General features: G+C 58.4%; 1 protein-coding gene across 1 annotated transcript in view; it reads left to right on the forward strand.

Annotated features, from left to right (window-relative positions):
* The window catches only part of RAI1 (retinoic acid induced 1), a 120,603-nt gene that overhangs the window by 27,883 nt on the left and 73,250 nt on the right, over window positions 1–19,470 (forward strand). The window contains exon 2 of the mRNA XM_049637992.1: window positions 11,500–11,665. The gene's annotated coding sequence lies outside the window, so the exon portion shown is untranslated. The remainder of the gene's footprint in view (window positions 1–11,499; window positions 11,666–19,470) is intronic.

Genomic DNA, 19,470 nt, shown 5'->3' on the forward strand with positions numbered 1-19,470 from the left:
TTGAGACAGAGAGAGACAGAGCATGAACGGGGGAGGGGCAGAGAGAGAGGGAGACACAGAATCTGAAACAGGCTCCAGGCTCCGAGCCATCAGCACAGAGCCCGACACGGGGCTCGAACTCGCGGACCGCGAGATCGTGACCTGAGCCGAAGTCAGACGCTTAACCGACTGAGCCACCCAGGTGCCCCTCAAAACCACTTTTAAAGAGTGAATTGTATAGTATGTGGATTGTATCTCACTTAAAATATATATATATTTTTAGCGCATACTAGGACTTCTAACCAAAATAGATGCCCATGGAGAAGAGTGGAAGGAAATATTAACAGGAATTGTCACAGGGTGAGGGGGATTCTGGGTTTTGTTTTGTTTTGTTTTGTTTTTCCTTTCTACTTTCGTATACTTTCCAGCTTTCAAAATTGAAAGTAGGTATTTCCTTCTAAGAAATAAATGCTTTGCGATCTGGGAGGTGGGCATGGGACTGATGGGGAGGGCTGGGCCTCTGTCCGCTGGGCTTTCACGTGACAGGTTTGGAGCAGGAGAGCGCTTGTCCGGGCCCCCAGCTCTGACCTTCTGGGATTCCATTCCTGCTCACATGGCCTTGGTCAAGTCACAGGACAAGAGCTCCCAGCCTCCTCCCCCAACTAGTGTCTGAGCCGCCCGCCCGCGTGCCGTCTCCACCCAGAGACCTCCTTCTTTCCCTTGCACGCCTTCAGCCACGGGTCGCTCACCACCTCCCAAGGCAGTTCACTCATTCCATTTCTGGGCAGCTCTGCCTGTTAGCAAGCTCTTCCTTATATGGAGGTGAAATCTGTCTTCCTGTTGCTTCTACTTCTCCTAAGCTCCCTCTCTGAGCCCCAGCGTCTGGGTCTGCAGCACCGGGCCTCTGGGCCCCTTGCTTGGTTGTGGGGTGGGTGGTGGTTGTGAAGGGATTTGGGGACTAGCAGCCCAGAGCACATGTCAGTGGTCACTCAGCACGGGGGACAAAGTGCGGGTGGGCCTTCGCCCCGGCAGCACAGCCAAGTAGGATTTCCGAATTAAATGTTCAGACCACCACCGTGAAATTGAGACTTGATACTTATCCCGGCGATCGAGAACTCCCATCTCTCCGTAGGCCAGGAGGGACTAATAGCCTTCAGAGCTGGCATTTTTCAGGGGTTCGCGACGAGGCAAACCCCACAATGACTTTCACGTGCTCATTTCCATGCCTCCTCAACACACAACCCAGGCCCTGCCAGTCTCCCATTTTAAAGGTGAAAAAACCTAAGGTACATCACGCGAAGCAGCTGGGTGTGAGTCCCTCGTCACGCGTTTCGGGAGTGGTGTGGACTGTCTAAGAAAGTTGACCGCAGTCCTCCCCACCACAAAAATGTATGGAAACGGGGCCGGGGGGATGTCATACTTGTGGCTGGCTGGACCTGGCTCTTGGCCCTGTCAGTCTGTCTGGTGAAAGCCCCTTGTAGCTGCCTCGTCTCGGGGGCTGGGCTGGGAAGGGTTCTCCTGGTCTCGGACGGTGGACCATGTGCCAAATTTAGGGAGAAAGATTACAGCTTAGAAGGCTGCTTTCCGGCCCATAACCCCCCCCCCCCCTGCCCCCACCATGAGGCAATAAGCAGGAGCAGAGAAGCATCACCTCTCTTCCCAGCTGTGGCAACTGTGGCCCAGAGAGGGTGCACAGCTGCCCAGAGACACACAGCCACGGTGTGGCAGGACCGGACTTGCACCGGGGAGGACAGAGGCAGCCCTTTTCCTGGTTTAAGGTGTGTGGGGAGGATGGGAGCCACAATTGCATCAGCCGGTAACTCTCCTGGAGGTCAGAACCCAGGCAGGCGTGCGAAGCCGGGGGTTCGACTCCTATCCTCCACACTCGTGCCCGGGCTGGACTGCTCTGAGTCGGGCCCCGGATGGAACAGGTGAATGAGAACGGCTCCTGAGACAGGACAGTGGTTCAGGCTCCACCCAAAGCCACTCAGACCTCGTGCTCTCCCGTCTGCACATCTCCGTTTCCACATCTCCAAAATGGGCTAAGGACGCCTCCCTCAGAGGATTTCTGGGAGGATTCCACACGGGTGCTTGGCAGAGTCAACACCCCTCCCCGCCCGCCACCCCTGCCCCGTGGCACAGTCACCTGGGTTCCGCCGGGGAATTTGGGGATGAAGCCAAACTGGGAGGAAAAGCATTAGAACAATAATCCCCTCCTCCTCCTCCCACCCCTCCCTCCTCCCTCCTTGCCCTCCCCACCGGCGCCCCTCCTCCTCCTCCTCATACACTCATGTGGTAAAAAATTCACACCGCACAATTAGCATCCCTCCCACCCCTACCCTCCTTTTTGATCAGCAGTTTCTTCTCCATCCTTCCAGAGGCAATCTGTGCAGATTCAGGCACCCCCTGAAAAGGGCTTTCCATTTGAATGTTCCTGGGGACTCACCCACCCTGGGAGAAGCTGAGCAGGGCCTGGGTCTCTTGTCACATTCCCACAGCTGACAGGTGGAGGTGACAGGGCTGGGTTGTCCCCCAGGAGCGAGGGAGTTGGCCTCCTTGTGCCAAAGACAGAGGGCATGCCGTAGCCAGCCCAGGTCCAGGCGGGACGAGGTCAGGAGGACTTCGGGGGTCCTCACCTGGCTGGGGTCAGGAACTGGAGGCCGGGAGAAGCCCTGGGGCAGCATCCCCAGTGCCACCAGGCAGAGGGAGGGCGCAGGCCCACAGAGCTCTCGGTTGAGACAGGAAGGGGCTGGAGGGGCACCTGAGGAGTGGTTGAGCCACCTAGAGTGACCCCTGGTCTCTGGGGTCCCCATCCCTGGAGACTGTGGGGTCAGGGAACAAATGATGTGTGGAGGCAGGTGTGCCTACACACTCTTACACAGAGGAGTCTGTGTGTGTCCTTACGTGTGCACTGTGTCACTTTTACACGGGTACATTTGTGTAGGTCCCTGCAGTACACGTCCTCGCATGCAAACGAGCACATGCGTGTCTCTGATTTTGTGAGTGTGCGTACACATGGACGTGTGTGCCTGTGTCTTTCCACCTAGGAGACCCTGTGTGTGTGTGCACATCCTGGCCCCCCTCCCCGTCTGCTGTGTGACATGGGGCAGGCCCTCTGTGTAGAAAATGGCATCCACGACCCCCCTGAATTCGGAGGAGGGAGTAATCCTTGGGCTCTTGCTGGGGTCTCTTCCCCAGGGGGGCAGAGGAAGCTGCTGGGGCTCAGGGTAGGTTCCACATGCTCTTGGAAGGAGAGGAAGAGGAGGGAGCTGTTGTCATTCCCATTCTTGGGTACCGGGGGACCCGCTGGGCCCGGGCCAGAGAAGCCGTGCGGCTCAGCGAAAAGGGGCAGGGACAGTCCGTGTGTGCGTGTATCTGGTTCCATGGCTTTGCTTTACATCCATGTGCTGGTACCTGTGCATCTCGGGCTCCGTGTGTCTTTGCAGGTGAGTTTTGGTGTGGGAGCATCTCAGGGGCTGGGCTGCTGGGTCTGACTGTGTGTGTCGGTCTGTCAGTTCCTGAGTATGTCTGTGTGTTTGTCTGGCCTGCTCGCTCTGGCCCAGGCAGGCTTCCCGCTCCGCGCCAGTGAATTCTGCTTGGGGAAAGTGTCAGTGGCCTCGGGCCCCCCCCCCCCCCGCCCTTGGTCACCGCCTGACCCTGAGGTCTCGGCGTGGGCCATGTACGGGGTTGATGGTGCTTCTTACCACGGCTCTGCGCTGGGCCCCTTCCATCTTCCCACATGGTCCCCAGTGGCCTGGGGGAATGTGTGCACAGGATGGTCCCCAGAATGGCAGAGTGCCTCTGCCAGCATCGGGGTTCAGGCTCAGGCTGGGACTGGGGCCCCAGGTCGATCCCCAGCAAGAGCCAGATGTTGGTCTGCGGCTAGGGACTATGGCTGAGGTCAGAAGCCCATTCGTGGCAGAGGGCAGGGGTCAGTCTGTGGCTGGAGTTGGGGCAGGAGGCTCACACTGACTGGGGTCAAGGGTCCAATGTGGCTGTGGCTAAGGGTCGGTCGGTGGCTGGGTCAGGGGGCCATCTGTGTTGACGTCGAGGACCGAATAGGACTCCCAGCCCCTTGGCGGCTCCCTCACCGTGAAGACAGGTTTGAGCCCTGGGCTGCAGCTGCTTGAGAGGTGGGGGCTCAGAGGCAAGAAGGTTCACATGGCTCCCAGCCGGGCCACATGTGCGAGGAATTGGTGGCATTGGTCACAGCCGGGAACGAAGGGCTGTCCTCCAGACGCAGGACTGCTCAGGAGAACATGTGGCAGGGGCAGGCCGTCCCCAGGCTGAGGGGATGCTGCCTGGTGGACCTGGTGCCCTCCCCTCCCTTCATCCCTGTTGCCCTGTCATCCCTTCTCCCCTCTCCCCTCTCCCCTTCATTTGCTCTGGCACCCTCCACACACTTCCTGCTCCTCAACCGTCTGCCTTCCCCTGTCCCTCCTCTGTCTGTCTATCCGGCTGTCCTGTCCGGCTCGCCTCTTTTTCCCACTGACTCCCCACTTAGCCCTGCCTGCGGCCTCCGCCCTCTGACTGCAGGGCCTCGCCGCCTCCTCCGAGCTCAGGGATACAAGCCCAGCACCTTCTAGCGCAGTCAGATGCTGAGAAAGGGAGGTGACTGCCCCCGGGGGTCAGGCGCCAGCCTGGATCGCCCGGGGCATGGAGGCTGTAGGGGCTACGGGGTGAGAGAGAGTGTGCGCCCCCCTGCACAGCGTTCCTCCTCTGGGGCCCACACCCAGTGAAGGGTAGCCCATAGCGGGTCGGTCTGCCCCGTCTGAGCCTGAAGCTGTGTGACCTCATCTGGTGGCCTCCCACAGCCTAGTGAAGAAGGATGGACAGACAGATGGCAGAGAAAGCCACAGACAGCAGAGATCAAAGGTCGTGCTGATCAAAGGCAGGAAATGGTTTGGTGTCTGCAGAGCCCGATGGGCAGACCAGCCCAAGGCAGATTGTGAAGGACTTGCCCCCTGCCCCCAGGGCTTTCTCCTGCCCCGACTCGGGCCGGAACCCGAATAAGGAGATCCCAGACCCTCCTCTGGCCTCCACTGCCTTCCCTGAGATTTGGGGCAGGGGGCGTACCAAGTGTTTGGAATGTTCTGAGAGTTTAAGAGGACTTGGATGTTTATGATCCTGGCCCCCCACCCCCAGAAGCTGAACCGCCCAAGTGCTTTGCTTTCAAAGAAAAACATCTTCTCAAGTGTTTTTGCTCTCGGTCTCACATGGTGGCCCAGCTCTTAGGAAGTGCCAGGTGGGTAGAGGGTTTTGGCGGGGGACAGAAAGTAACAGGGCTGGAATTGCTTAGTGACCACGAGGGCAGGGGGTCTGTCTGTTTTGTGCATTGTCGTCTCCCCTGTTCCCCCCAACAATGGCACTTGGTGGGCACTCCAGAAATGCACCCTGGAGCAGAGATTTGCGGAGCGGGTCTCACTCGGTTGGCCTGCGAGAACAGCAGTGGCCACAAGGGAGGGAAGGCCAGGCGGGCCCTCGGGCTGCTGCCCTGGACTGACGTGTTCCCGAAAAGGGGAAACTGAGGCTTGGAGTGGGAAAATGACTCGGCAGGGCGCTACTCCCAGTACATCTGATAGAAACGGGGCCTCTTCAGCTATCTGCTCTGACACATTGGCATGAAGTTCATTAACCTGTCAGACGGGGCAGGTTTGTGCCCTTCCTAAGGAAGTGCCCTCCCCCTAGCCTGGGGCACCTGCCCCAGACCACTCTGCCAGCAGGCCTGGCTGCTCCGTCTGTCCGTCTGGTTCCTCAGGCCAGATGCACCAGCTAGTCCTGTTAGCCCCGCCTCCAAAATAAAGGCAGCATTCTGCGCCTTCTTGGCTCTCCACGATCCGCACCCTGGCCAGGCCCTGTCCTCGTCCACCTGGACTTCTGGCCTCCCTGCTCCTGCCCTGCCCGCATGTCTGTTGTCTTCGCGGCTGCTGGGGATACTAGGAGGAAGGCCCTCAAAGAGATCGTGTCCCACTTCTGCTCAGAACATTGCAGACACCTCATCTCACTCCCTGTAAAAGCCAAAGTTCTTACTAAGGTGTATAGGGTCCTGTGGTGTGGCTTCTGTCCCCTCTCTGTCCCCATCTGTTCCCACTTGCCCCATGGCTCACTCAGCTCCAGCCACACCAGCCTGTGCTGTTCCATGAAAATTCTCACCCTGCTTCTGCCTCAGGACCTTTGCACTAGCTGTTCCCTCTGCCTGCACAGCTTTTCCCCCGACATAGCTGCACGCCCTACTATCTCAGTCTTTCAAGTCTGTTCTCGAATGTTTTTAAGTGCAAGTTCCCTGACCACCCAACGTGAAAACACAGCCCTTCCCCAGATGCTCCCAGTCCCCTTCCCTGGCTTTATTTATTTTTCCGCCTAAGTGTAACATACTATATAATTTACCCATTCATTCTGTTTCTTGTCTGACTCATGACCACAAAGAACAGAAGCTTTGTCTTGTTCCTTGCTCTGAATGCTCAACACATAGAACAGTGCCTAGAACATAGTAGGTGCTCAGTAAATATCGGCCAGGCAAATGGATGAGTACTTCTGCTACACTCAAGTTCTGTGACCTTGGACAAGTCAATTGTTTGGACTTCAGAGACCCCGTCTTTGAAACGGTGACTGATGTGAGGGAAAGGTAGAGATTTGAAACCTGACTCTCTATAAATATGTATAAGATAGATGTTGCAACCTGCCTGGCCCACCTCTGACCCGGGACCTGCAGACGTGCGTGTCTTCTCCTCGGAGAGCCATGGCATCTCAAAGCCAGGAGGGCCTGGGGGTTACCAGATCAGGGCTGAGCTTGAATGAGACTTCGGTGTCTCAGTGGCACCCGCCTAGCCTGGTAGGTGGAGTCTAGGCCCCTCTTCCCTGCCTGTTGTGCCCACCTGGGTGGCCCTTGGCTAACCCCTGTCCCTGGTGGCCCGTCAGTGAGCCTAACATCTGGCAGCTCCACTCACCCCATTGCCTGTTCTCCCCAGGCCCCTGCCTGGCGTCTCCTCCCTGGCTCCTGTTTATTATTTAACACTGGAATGGTATTTGGACACACACTTTGCAGGAAAGCAGCTCTATCCAGATTGCACTGGGCAAACAAAGGGCTGACCTGTCCAGGCCCAGGCTCTCCTGAGCACAGCCGTACCTCCCCAGGAAGCATCTGGCCCTTTGACACCCGTGAGCACTCCCAGCACTCCCACCGTGGCCCATAAAACTCTCCTGCCAGCCAAGCATGAGGGGGTCCCCCTCCCTACTGAGCCTGGAGAAGGACTCATGTGGTGAGCAGTGGAGTCAGACCCCTGGCCGGAGCAGGGAACCTGCCAGATAGACAGCCTCCTCGGCCAGTCATTCCCTCAGCATTTATGAAGTACCTGCTATGTGCTGGGTACTACCACCATGATCCCCCCCCCCCCCCACCACCAGTGGGGTCTGATGGAACAGGCGAGGGTTCGGGGGCCATGTAGACCTAAGTTTGAACCTTGACACTGTCTCTCCTTCATTCGTTCGTTTGCTAAATGCATACTGAGCACCTGCTCTGTGCCAGGCAGAGGTGAGCAAGGTTTCCCTAGAAACTAATAGTCCAGTAGGGATCAGATTGTCTTCCTGTGTGTTCTTGATGCATCCTGAGATGGCCCTCAGCCTGGGTGTCTCCTCTCAGAGATGAGTAGGTCCCCACTTGAGGGGTTGTCTTGGTGACCCTCTGTGACAACACTTACAGAAGGGCTCTGGTCAGGTTGGGGGTTTCCAACCCCCCCCCCCGGCAGATGTGAATCTGGACCCCTCTTCTACACTGCCCCCAGAATGACAGAGAGACCCCTGGGACAGATGAAGGGCTCTGCTCTCCTTTGGGACAAGCCATCCCCCCACCGTGTTATTCCTCCAAACCCTTAGGACGTGTGCCCAGATTCCAGAATGGGTGAAGAGTACTCACTGAGTGACCTCGGATGAGTCATGTGATGTATCTTGCCCTGATGTTCTCCATCCCCTTCCCCCATTCTTCTCCAAGGGGGCTATTGGTTCAAAGAAGAGAAAGCCCTGGGCTGGGATAGGCTCCCAAGAAGAAGGCTTGGGTCAACCTCATTCATTCATTCACTCGTTCACTCATTTATTCATTCAACACCTACTGAATGTGTGCCAGCCTCCATTCTAGGTACAGAGGGTACACAGTGAGCGCACAGACAAAAATAACTGCAAAACACTTAAATAAACAAAGTATATGGTACATTAGAAGGTGGGGAAGAGCATTGCAGCCAGAGGGATAAGCAAGTGCAAAGGCCCTGAGGTAAGAGTGTGTCTGGTGAATTCAAGGACCATCTAGAAGACAAAGTAGTGGGTAAGGGGGAGGGGCATGAGGCCAGAGAGGTGGGGGGGGGGGCCTGACTGTGTGGGATTTCATCAGAGACTGTGAGGACTTTTACTTCACTCTGAAACCAGAGAGGGGAGGGGAGCCTGTCCCTCCCCTCCTGATAAAGGGGGCACACGCTACCACCCTCACACCCTACCTGCCAATCTTGACCTTGTGGGTGGCTGTATGGAGGAGGTGGCTGAGTCAGATGTGACAGGGACAGTCTGAGGCTGAGGGGTCAGGGAGCACTGTGATAGGGGTTGCAGGCCAGTCTGCGGCTGGGTTGGTGATCCCCAGCAGGGATTTGGGGTGGTTTTTTTTTTTTTTTTTTTTTTTTGTCTAATGTTGCCTTTCCGCAGCCTCAGGACTGAGAACCCTGGTTCCCAAGGCCAGATCATTGAAGATAGGGGCTAAGTAGCCTGGGTCCTACAGATGGGAAGACCAGAGGGCACATTAGGGTCCATTTATGGGAGTGAGGCTGGCTCTTTGCCCCTGGGCAGATGCACCCAGCAGTCTGGGGAGCCTGTAAGACGTTCCAGGCCAGTGACCACTGTCGAGCCTGGCTATAAGCTGTTGATTCCTAGGCAGGGGAAAGAGCATGTACAAAGGCCCTGGGCACTTGGATTGGTTAGGTCTGGGCTAGGGCCCAGGAATCTGTGCTTTTGGTTTCCCACTTGACGCTGTACCAATGGTAGGTTTGGGAGTGACTATTCAAGCCACTGGGGTATTGGCGGCCTCTGTGCCATCAGGCCCTAAGCCTGCACAGCCCTTAGCCAAAGACCTGGACACACAGCAATCCATGAAACCCCTTCTAGTCCCCATTCCTCCCTCCCCTCTACGCAGCCTACAGGAGGCTGGGCCTTAAGAAGAGCTCAGGCAGTGGCAGTTGCCTGCCACTGCCCTCTCTAAGGAGCCACCAGACCTCAGGGAGGGCCGGCAGGGTGGGGAGAAGGCTCCCCACACCCAGTTGGCTCATAATTGCTGCGGGAGTAGAGTGTAGGATGTATGGAGAGGTTAGTAGGGGCAGGGTGGGGGTTAATAGAGGAAGTCGGGCAATCACTGAACAGCAAAACCTAAGTGTGATAGAGGTCGTGGGTGCACTCCTCCCCGCTTGGCAGAACAGAGAGGGGCCCGGAGCGGGGAGCATCGGTGGGGGGGGGCCCGAGGAAAGCAAGACAAGCAAGACTGGCAAGCAGGAGAGAGAGTGGAGAGAGCCGGGTCTGACACGTCGGTGTGATCCCTGGCGCGATAATTGGGTGAACGGACGATAGGTCGGACACGTGTCTGGATGGAAGGGTGGGTAGAAGGAGAGACGGATAGATGAATGAATGAATGGCTGCGTGGGCGGTGAGCAGCCTGGCGAGGGGCGGGCCAGGCGAGCGCTCAATCACAGCCCCGGGGCGCTGGCGTCCGCCTGCTAAGCTCAGAACCCGCCCCCCCCTCCCACCCCGCTACGGCGGCCCCTCCCGGGGCGTGTAATTCCGTGCCCCCCGGGGCCCTGGAGCTGCTCCCCGAGGCGGCTCCCGGACTGGGGCTTAGAGGGGCTGCGCCACCGCACCACCGCCCCAGGGCTCCACGCGACAGCCTGAAGCGCGCGGGCTGGGCTGCCCCTCCGCCGCGGGGGGGGGGGGGGGACCTGGAGGTGCGGTCCCGCCTCGAGGCCCCGGCCCCGCTCTCCTTTGTCTTAGCCCAGTCCTCTGCCGTCTCCAGGCTGCCGCCCGCTTCTCCAGGCAGCCCTCGCCGCGCACTTGTGAGCTGCTCCGGATCTCCAGAGTCTCAGTTCCCACTGCCCCCACCAGCCCATAGGCGTCTCCCCCGCCCAGCAGGGTCCCCCAAACCCAGTGCCTTTAGGACCGCGGAGCCGGCAAGTACCAGGATCTCCAAGCTGCGTTTCTGGTGCGGAGGTGGGGGGGGGGCGCGAGATGAAGGCCCCCTCGTCTCCGCCTTCTCTACCCGCCCCTCCTCCGCCACTACTCGTCGCGCTGCGCCCCGACCCCAGCGCAGCCTGTTCGCGCCTTAAACGGCTCTTCTGCGGCGGTGCCATCGTCGACACCACGCGGAGCCCCCCTCCTGACCCCCGCGCCCGCCAGGCCTCAGACCCGCACGCAGAACACAGCCCTACGCAGCCACACACAAGACCGCCTGCAGACGCACACCACAGCCTCACGTCGACCCACAGCCCTGCACAGGCGTACTGCCCCCTCCACGCGCAGACCCACAGCCCCAACAACCGCAATCCCACTCGCAAACAAACCCACACAGACACACAACACCCCTGAGGCACACTCGGGCCCACGCAGACACGATCCTGTACACACAGCCCCTCGGATACATGCAGCCCCACATGGGCGCAGTCCCACCCACGCAGTCACAGAACCCTCCATAAACGATCGCACACAAACACAACTCCACGCAGGCACCGCATCACTCAGTTCCTCCGAGGCCCAGCAAGACACTCGCAAGCTCGTAGCCAGACCCCCAAACCCCGTGACATTCACACGTCGGGCAGACCAGAAATACACGGCCACACCGACACACACACGGACCTAACCGCGCAGCCAAGAGCTCACCCACGGGCTCGTAAGTCACTGGAAAAATATTAAAGCGTTTCCCTCTCTCCCCTTCCATCTCTGACACACGCGCGCGTGCGCGCGCGCACAAACACACACACACACACACACACACACACACACACACAGACACTCGCCCCCACCCCCGGTCCCTAAGCGCCTTGGAGCCTCCTAGCCGGTGACCCCGAGCCCCCGCGGTGAGAGCCGCGGGAGCGTCTCCCCGGCGCCCCCTCCTCCCGCTCCCTACCCGAGCTCACCACTCCTCCCCTCGCCTCCTCCCTCCCTGCCCCCTCCTCCTCCTCCCCCTCCCCCGCGTCTGGGGCGCGGGCTGCGCGCAGCCAAGCCCCCTCGTCGCGCGCCCCTCCCCGCGCGCACCCCGAGCCCGCATCGCGCTTGCAGAGTGGATGCGGCCACGGGGCGGTCTCTAATTACCTCCTGTCCTCCGGTGGCCCGTGAATAATGGCTACTGAGGGCGCTCGCAGGGGCTGCTGAGAAGGAAACGCGGGGCGCGAGAGGCGCGGCGCGCGCGGGAGCGCGAAGGAGAAAGGAGCGAGCCCGGTGCCGCCGCGAGCGGCGGGCGAAGAGAAAGGAATCGTGCGAGCGCTCACATTTTTTTCTCCCAAGGATCTCATCTGGCCGCCGCGTTCTGGAAGAGGCGAGGGGGAGAGCGCGCGCGAGAGGAGGAGGAGGAGGAGGAGGAGGAGGAGGAGGAGGAGAGAGACGGCGCGGGGAAGGGGAGACGGCGAGACGCGCAGCGCCGGCGCCCGGGAGATCCAGGAGGAACCCGCAGGTATTGTTGGCGGCAGAGCTTTGTGTCTTCGGGGGGCCGTTCGGGGGCGCGAGGGCTCCCGGAGCCCCCGGGACGCCGCCGCGCTCAGACCTGCCCCAAGCCCGGGGCTGCCGGCGCTGGTGGCCGCCGGCCGCGGGCACCTCTCCCGCCGCGCCGCGATCTTGGCTGGAGTTGCAGATTTGCCTGTTTGGGGGTTTTCCACGCTGGTTGAGGGAATCGGTCTCAGGAGAAGGAATTTCTTTCTTTCCTTTTTTGTTTCTTTTTCTTTTTCTTTTCTTTCTTTTTTTGTGTGTGTGTGTGTGGCCGCAGTTCGGTTGTGTTGGGGACTTTCCCCTCCCCTTTCTTCCACAATACGTTGGTGAGAGGTCTTGGCGACTGTGGCACTGGTGGACGACAGGGGGCTGAGATGGCGGGGCTGGTGGCCGCGGATGGGAAGGTGAGGGACGCCAGAGACGAAGGAGTTTTGCTCAAGTTCGCAGTTTGCGCGCTGGAGCCGGTCAGCCCGGGGAGGGCCGTCTGCGCACCCTGTCCTGCTCCAGGCAACCGGTGGGAAACTTCCCGAGAGCGCTGCCTCCCCGGGGACTCGGCGCCCCCGACGCCTCCGGGCGCTTCCTCCGGCCGCCGCGGCCCCTCCTTGCCGCCTGCGAGCGCTTAAGGTCGTGCTCTCCCTACCCCCGCCCCCTCCCCCAGCACAGCACCATCGACGTCAACGTCTCCAACCCAAACAAGCCCCTCCCTCCCCCTCCCCCCTGCTCCGGGTCACCAGCCCCCAGAGAGACCCAGCTACGACCCCCACCCCCGACGGCAAGGCGCGAGATTTCATTGTCAGCCTGGCCACTCAGGCGCGCGTCAGGCGGGGGTGCAGGGCAGGGGGGCCTGTGTGGCAGGCTCCGGCGCGGGGAGTGGGGAGGGAGGGGCTTGTTTGGGTTGGAGACGTTGACGTCGATGGTGCTGTGCTGGGGGGGGGGGCGGGGGTAAGGTGGGGTTCTCGGCCCGGCCGGGGGTCGTGGATTCTAGCCCCTCTTGGATTTGTTGATTGGCTGGTGACTTCAGGCACGTCGGACACCCCCCGCCCCCCAACCTCAACCTCCTCCCTGCAACTCGGCCTCCTCCCCTCCCCGTACAATGCGGGCTTCAGAGGTGATCCCGAGGGTGATTGTGTGTGTGTGTGTGTGTGTGTGTGTGTGTGTGTGTGTGTGAGAGAGAGAGAGAGAGAGAGAGAGAGAGAGAGAGAGTGTGACGGAGTGTTTGTCTCCTGCGATCCACAGCAGACGCCGCTCCGGTGACCCGGAGATCCGGACGCCTCTCTCTCTCCCTGGGGGGGGGGGGGGGGAGGGGGGAGGGGAAGAAAGGGGGAGGGGAGTGGTGGGAACTTCTCCTTTTCCCACTGGGGCCATGGGAGGGGAGTTCTAGACCGGAGAATTTCTGGGGACCGCCGGCCTGTGAGGGTGTGCTCAAGGCAAAGTAGGGGTCTTGGGGTCAGAAGCTTCTCGTCACTCCAAGCGCCCAGATCCTTTTGCTCTGGGGGGGAAGGTGTGGATCGGGTGAAAGGCTAGTTGGAACAGGACTAGGGGCCTAGAAGAGTCCATGGAAATCTGTCTCAATTGATTACCAGGCGAGCTTCCTGGGCTCCTCCTTCTCTTCCCGGAGTAGGGAGGCCGGGGGACCCCAGGCTGGCAACCCAGGTGGGGGAAAGAAACCCTTCTGCCTAGTTAAAGAGAGGACTCCTGGGCAGGGGGGCGGGGCAGGGGAGCAAGGCACCTGGGGGGGGGGGGGGGGGGGGGGGCAGACTGTTTTCAGGCTGTTCTGTGGCTTGGTTCAGGAATGTCAAGAGTTAACCCTTCCCAGAAATCTGTCAGCCCCCACACAGCAGGGACACACTGTGGGACCCTTTGACGTGCTAACAGCGTGACACTGGCTGACAGGAGCTAGCAGATTCCATACTCTGCTTCCCTTCTCAGCAGCCTCAGGCAGCCGGACAGGGCCTGGCTGGGTGGTGCCTTGTTCAAGGGAAGCAGAAATCAGAGCCCAGGGAGGGTACAGCAGCCAGGTAGCCACCATGCGCCAGGGTTATGGGAACTTGAAGTAGAATCACCATGTGGGCTAAGGGGTGGGTCTTTGCCCACTTTGCCCTGCTCCCCACCTTGACCCTTAAACCACCCACAGCTGGATGGTTGGCGGTGAAGGGTGAGTTTCTGACCCGTGGGCTGGGCTACGAGACCCTAGGAGCTAAGGGCAGGCCTGGTGGAGGCCAGGGGGAGGCAGGGCTGAAACCTGCAAGATTGATTTCTGTTCCCTACCCCCCAGGGCCCCATTATGGGGGAGTGCCTTGGTGTAGCTGTCTCCCTACCCACCCCCCTCCCCCCCCACCCCCGCCCACGCATTTGTTTCCTGCAGGTGAGAAGTATTCCCTGCAGGTCTTAGAGCCCTGGGCCTGGCACACCATGGGCACTCCGCTTTGGCTGGACAAACACAGGAGTGAATGAATCAATGATGAATGAATGAATACATGAATGAAAGGGGAAAGTTTCTCAATAGCAGACATGTAGTCACTAAAAAAAAAAAAAAAAACCTTTTCAATATATACACATTTTACAATATGGTTCAGAGAACCATCTGAAATCTAGAGAAAGAAACAAGGTTACTGACAGTGGGCTACGACAATGTTAATATTTTGATGTTCTTTACAGACTTGGTGGTTGGTTTGTTTTTTTTAAAAGACTTTGTAGCCATTCTCTGTATTCAGATGTATATCCTGCTTTCTTGGTTGGCCCTAACAGGAGCCTTTTCCTGTTTTGTAACCAACTGTTCCTAAACACCATGGTTAATATCTTCGGGCTTTTCCAATCGGGGGGATGTACCATCATTTACTTACTATTCCCCTTTTGTTCAACATCCCGGATGCTCCTGATGCACGAGGTAGTGAATATATTTTGCACAGAGCACTTTTTTGTGATGTTTAAGATGATTTCCTCAAAATGACGTTGCTGTTGCTGAAGATTCCGACATTTCTGCAGTGGAAGAAATGGGCTTCTCGTTTTCCCAGAAGTGGGGCACTATTCCCCTTCCTTCCTCACAACCTAGAACCTTCTGTCAGAACTGAAAAGAGCCTGGGCAGTGAATCACCTGTCTGAGCCCCCTCCTTTGACAGAGGAGGAAACTGGGGGCCCAGAGAGGGGAAGTGAGTCCCAAGGTCACACAGCAGTCGCTGGGCCTTGCAGCAGCCAGGAACCAACTAGTGATCTGTCATTTTGGTTTCTACGTGTGGGAAGAGTTCCCAGGGATCTTTTAGGCTGACCTTGTCCCATTTCAAAGATTGCAGGGGTGGGGGCACTGAGAATCCAAGAGAGAAGCCCCCAGCTTGCCCCTGGCATCAATGGCCAGCTGGAGCAGCAGATAGGCTTCTAAGCCTGTCACATACTTTCTGTGTCACATACACTGGCCCTGCCCACAGGATCTGGGGTCACCAAAGTTGCTAGCCTGTGGTTGGCCAGCGGGGGGCTCCCGTGTTGCCCCTCCTCAAAACTCCTCCTTGCTCTCTGCCATCCCATTTTCCAGAAGGAGAAGTCGAGGATCCAAAGCAGGTGCAGTGAGAGGAGGGGGGCTCCTGTCAGGGGATCCCAGTGGTCGTGCCCTTCCCCCTGGGCCTCGGCTTACTTGCCCAAAGCCCAAGGCTGGGGGTTGGTCGGGGGGGGGGGGGGGGGGGGGGGGGGCAGGTGTTGGCACAGATATCCACTGTGGGGGAGTGGGGAACGACCAGCCACATCTTCAACTTGTTTGGATCTTAGATTGACCTCAGGAGAGCCCCTGGGGAGGAAGGGGGAGGAGGGGGAAAGGGGGGGGAGAGAAAGGAACTGAAGGGGAGATCAGTGAGGGAGGGATTAGAAAAGAGGGAAGGGAGCTCAGGAAGGAGGAGAATGAAAATGAAGAAGAGAAGAGGGCACCCAGAGGACAGACTGGGGGACATCACTCCCAGGGCAGGTGTCAGGGCTAGTCAGCACTGGACCGCCAGGAAAGGCTGGATGTTCTGGGGTGGGCTCTGTGAGGGCTGAGTGAAACAGCTGTTAGCCGGGCTCTGGGATCAGAAGGATCCAGACCAGGTGCGTGGCAGGGAGGCAAGACCTGGGAGGCTTCTGTTCCCGGGTTTCCCTGCAGGGCAGGTGGCGGGGCACCAGGGAGGGGGCTGGGGCAATGGGCACTCCTAGGGGACAAGGTGATTGTGGCTCTGACTTCCCATCGAAGGATAGGAACCTTCTGTTTCCCCACTGCCAGCACACCAGCTGGCCACCGAGGTTCAGAACAACCCTCCCATGAGCGTCAGTTATTTGGGCATTTCTGTGGTGCATCTCTGTGCTTGGACATGTCCCCGTGCATGTGTACACATCCACGCATGCCTGTGTGTGCATGTCTGTGTGTCTGATCCTATTTGTATGGGGGTGGGTTTGCCTGCCAGCCTTTGTGTGTGTGTGTGTGTGTGTGTGTGTGTGTGTGTGTGTGTGTGCCATGTCTGTCTGCCTTGGACCCTATTTGTATGTTTTTTAAGGGGTCTGTGTGTTCCAGCTTGGGCACGTGTGCATGCACGCACGTCTGTGTGTGTGTGCGAATCTGTGTGTAGCCCTGTGTGTGCCATGTCCGTGGGTGTGTGCATATGTCTCTGAGTCTCTGATCCCATTTGTGCATTTCCGGCGGGGGGAGAGCGTGCCCCTGAGCTTGGGCACGTGCATGTTTGTCTGTGTGTGAGCACACACTTTCCTCCTAATGGCCCCAAGAGGGATCCAGGCAGCAGGCTTTTGTGCTGCTTTCAAGGTTGCGGCTGGGTGGGTGAAGGGGGGGGGGGGGCGGCCTTCAACTGGGAACGGGGGGAGGCAAAAGAAAATCTTAAAAGACCGTCTTCCCTCTGGTCTCCAAGGAGATCAGCCTGTGAAATGATCCGCACGTTAATTAAAAACGATTATATCCTGATTGAGCCATTCCTGCTCACATCCCCCGGCCGGGAAAAGCTGAGACTGAGGCCAGAGGATGCAGAATGGGGCAGGTCTGGCTGCAGGGCGCAGCCCAAGGGAGGGGATCCCGCCTGGGGAGGGGGCACTGAGTGGCCGGGTGTTGGAGTTATATGCCCAAGACAGATTTGAGCTTCTCCTTTGAATTTTAAAGACCACCACCCCACCCCGCTCCTCCCCTCCCCCCCCCCACCTCCCAAGGTGGTGCTCTCCGAGGTCCTGGGAGCTGGTTGGCAGGATCCCAGACTTCATGGATGCCCCACTCGTGTGCACGACACCAGCCTTGTCGTTAACACAGATCCTGAAAGTCAGTATTCATGGTTCAGGTTTCACAGAGAAGTGACATGCTTGAGGTCAAGGAGTCAGAAGTTAGGGACCCCAGGCTGGACCCAGTTCTCTGACCCTAAGCTCCAGACCCCACTTCTGAGCTCCCAGCTGCCCCTGACTCTCATGATTAGGGATCCTCCCTCTGTAGGACCCTGGGACGCTGAGGTGTCGATGACAGGCCTTCTTATCCTTCGTGGCATCCTGAGATTGTTCCTTTCTCATCCAAGCTGCACAGGGCATAGGGCTGTGGTGTCCATTCATGTGGGGAGCCAGATGACTCCCTGGCCCTGGGCAGCTCTGGTCTGACTCTTGTCACTTTTGCCATCCTGGGCAGGGCCTCTTCCTCCTCCCTCCCACTGTCCCCCGTGAGGTGGCTGACAGTGTGACACCAGACCAGCCACAGGTGCTCCTCAGTGCCTGCTGGATACCGTGCACCCATAGTCCTGGGTATCTGCCACCAAGACCTTTCTGGAAAAAACCTGGGCCTGGTCACGCTCTGCCTTACCTGGTTATCTCCCCCCAGTCAGCCTTGGAAAGACTACTGTCGTAGAAAGTAGTCGTAATAATAATAAAGCAGGTGACCCTCAGCTTACACCCCAGAATTTAGTGTTGCCCTGGTTCCTAAGTGCTAGGTGCTTCGGTAAACCCTTTTAGCTCAGCATTTGTGGGGACCCAACTGTCCACAAGCATGGCCCACTGCCCTATCCCTTCTTGTTCTACACACTTGTGCATCTAGGCCCAGCTTCTCTGAGAGGAGGAGACCCTTCTTCAGGTCAGCCACACCCAAAAGCACATGAGAACATTGGCCTCGAGCAGGGACCTTTCTCTTCACTGAGCCTTGGTTTCCCCTTTGGGCAGTGGGGATCGTGGCTTTTTCCGGACCGGACTGTCAGAAAAGTAAAGAAAACCAGGTCAGGTTTGTTCAAACGTCTAGCAGCATCGGGACGCACAGAGGGCCTCATTAAGCATTCGTCTGTCCATTCAGGGCATCTGTGTGTTAGCACGACAGGGGCCTTGGGTTTGCCAGCTTGTAGGGTGGGAGACATGTTGTATTCCATGCTTCCTAGGAGACAGTCTGGGGTTGAGGTGACTGTCATTTCAGTAGAAACCTTCAGGGAGCCAAGAATCTCACTGGACACCCCCTGCAGGTGCATTATCAAAGATAGTGTCTGTGAAAAGGGAGGGGATGTTCCTCCTGAGCCAAGTTCCACATTCTAAGGGGGACCTTGACCAAGGGGAGGGTTCTGAGATCAGAAATGATGTCATGGGGAGTTAGAGGGGCAGATGGGGCCCAAAAAAGTCAGCATCCCCCTGTTCCCAAGGTCAGACTTGGAAGAGAGGCACGCAGATGTCACTCATCGCACAAAAAGCATTTTGAGCTGAAGCAGGCGGAGACACTATGCCTACCCCAGGTCATCCCTTGCAAGGTGCCGCCTCCCAGGAGCACTTTGACCCATAGGGTGCCTGCTTTCCCAAAAAATACCCGCTTCTTGCCTTTCTCAGGGCCTGAGATGCCTCCTTTCGTCACTGCCAAAGGGTCAAAACATTGAAAGTTCTGCTTAAAATGCAAACCTATTACCTTGCAGGAGTGATCAGAAGCTGAACTCATGTTTGCATAATGTGGGGGCCAGCAACCTCGAAGTCCCACAGGGCCAGTGGGCAAAGCTAATGAGGATGTGAGGGCTGTCTGGCCTTCGTAGGGCTCAGTAGCTCAGCTCTGCCAGGGTGGCCTGTGGGGATGCAGCCCAGGGTGCCTGTCACCTACCTTCTTAGGAAGCAGGATTGCGATGTTTACATGACATCTCCTGGTTTGTGTCTGTTGTCACCTGATCCAGCAACCCACCTGTGGCCAAATTCAGACACCCCCCCCCTCCCCCAACCAGGCTGCCAGTCTGGAGCCTCTTGGCTTAATAGCTATTATCCAGGAGGCACTATATCCGCCCTCTGTGCCTGGCCTTGAACCTCAGTCTGCAGGGCCCTGAAAACCGTGCACAGGGCCAGCCTCGTGCACATCCCACACTCGCCCTGGCCCTCGTTAGTGGTCTTAGAAGTGAGGGTGTGGGAGCGTGGAGATCACACACAGGGGTGCTGGGACCCGACTGGAACAGGTCGGCCTGACCCTGTCCGTGTGGCTCACCGTGGCCTGACCCAGTCTTGAACATGCACGACTGAGTTCCCACAGCTGCTGCCATTGACGGGGCTCAGTGGGGGGGGGGGGGGGGGGGGTGGGGGAGGGACAGCAGGCGTCTGGTGGGAGCCTGGTTTATAGGTCGAGTTTCATTTCCTACAATCCTTCATTCGGTGGATGTTTACTGACAGCCCAGAGAGGCACATTCAGGCCATGTCCAGGGAGAGTCAGGGTGGACCTCCCAGTGGAGGAAACATGGGCCCTGGGTCTGAAAGGGGGAGCATTTGACCACAGGAGGGACTGTCACTATACAGCCTGCCGGGAAGCCCAGAGGCACAAAAGGGCCAGGA

This window comes from Panthera uncia, chromosome E1 (genome assembly GCF_023721935.1).
Source record: "Panthera uncia isolate 11264 chromosome E1, Puncia_PCG_1.0, whole genome shotgun sequence".
Taxonomy (NCBI): Eukaryota; Metazoa; Chordata; class Mammalia; order Carnivora; family Felidae; genus Panthera; species Panthera uncia.